The sequence below is a fragment of the Papaver somniferum genome, chromosome 10 (assembly GCF_003573695.1).
Source record: "Papaver somniferum cultivar HN1 chromosome 10, ASM357369v1, whole genome shotgun sequence".
Classification (NCBI taxonomy): Eukaryota; Viridiplantae; Streptophyta; class Magnoliopsida; order Ranunculales; family Papaveraceae; genus Papaver; species Papaver somniferum.
This window is the reverse complement of record NC_039367.1, coordinates 156,579,865-156,581,386: the sequence shown is the minus strand read 5'-3', so window position 1 is coordinate 156,581,386 and position 1,522 is coordinate 156,579,865. Positions and strand designations below refer to the sequence as shown.

At 35.4% G+C, this 1,522-nt stretch overlaps 1 long non-coding RNA gene across 1 annotated transcript; it reads right to left on the bottom strand.

Moving 5' to 3' along the window:
• Positions 1-228: 228 nt before the first annotated feature.
• On the bottom strand, positions 229-861 carry LOC113318153. Its single transcript, XR_003344302.1, has 2 exons — positions 681-861; positions 229-582 (listed from the first exon to the last, which is right to left on the bottom strand). It is a non-coding gene; the product is annotated as an uncharacterized LOC113318153 (long non-coding RNA).
• Between the last annotated feature and the right edge of the window lie 661 nt (positions 862-1,522).

Sequence of the window (1,522 nt, the reverse complement as noted above, 5' to 3'; positions counted from 1 at the left end):
AAATAAATACTACAGGTTTCGTTTGTCCAAAATTAACGACTAGCTGTGCCTGTCTAAATTCAGGTTTTAGAATTCTGCATCCTAATTCAGCCTAGTCAGTTACAGACGAATCTTATTTATCTTAATCAAATTCAGCTGATTCGATATCCTAATATATATTTTTTTTCCCGTTTTTGTCCTTATTTTTTTATTTTTATTTTAATACTAAGGACTAGTCAACATACCGAATTTGGTTTACAAATGGACCCATTATATTATAATCAGCGCGAATTTAATTTACAACTTGACATCAAACATCCTCAGTTTCAATAATAGAAGCTACATTCACATTTTAAACAATAATGGAAAAAAACACGAATGATTCAACTTCGAGGTCTGCTTACGGGTCATTCCATTGTATCACATGAAAAATATCTCCAAGTGGTTTGCCACCAACACACAACTATTCATAATGCTATCGATGACTTCATCAGGTAAGCTTTCGTAATCTCCATCACTAGATCCGGTTCACAATTAAAACCGAGTACTTGGGATGACATGCCAACAACAGTACAATGGGGAACAAGACGAATCTTGATGGATCTGCAAAAAATGAAAAGAAAAGGAATCCATCAATTAATAATAAATAGATTTCCACATCAATAACGCCACTGTAATAGCCAGGTTTGTTACTAAGCTACCTAATAGATGATAGGTAGCACTCTGATAACTATCCCATGACTGCGTCGGCTCCCTATGAGGGTTACAACTGGGTGTTACAGGTTTTTCTTCAGCATGAGAACCAACAAAGTCTTGATTCGGCTGTGATCCAAGGCTGTGACAACTGATACTTAGACCAGGATTTATGAGCATAGTTCACTACAAAGCAATATTTCCAGGATCAGAATAGGGAAATCAGAATCGACATTGCAAATACTTATAGTATGACATGATTTACGACCCAACAACTACTTTGGAAGTCGGAATTGAGAGTAACGTGCCTGCATACAAATTTATATTGTATCAATTGGATAGAACGCCATTTGAAATCAGCACCAGCAATACCTACGGTTAAGAAACTATCCACAAAGTTCAAGCATATTTATTAGGAATACATCAATCCTGAAAACGCCCAAGACCAGACACCGAGACATTTCTTGTTTACCATATAAAACTAGACACAATCATTAATAATCTCCATATCTAACAACTAAGTCAAAGAAAAAGTTAAAGAGTTTTACTTTTCCCATTCTTGCCGAGGCAAAAGGCTACCGTGCTTCCACTTAAAAGTTATGATAATTCTTCATTGCATCTGCAAAACCATATCACCTGATCAAAACAAAGAATAGAGACGATTCTCGGTTACACAACTAGCACAAAACAACATATTATGAAAAATAATATTTAGGTCCAAATAATACAAATAACGGTGCAATGCATGTGGTGAACAATTCATGCACATAATGAGCATTACAGGACAAGAGGATGCATTAGTTCAATGAGAAAGCACGCAAAAACACTACAATGCCCAATAACTTAAAGA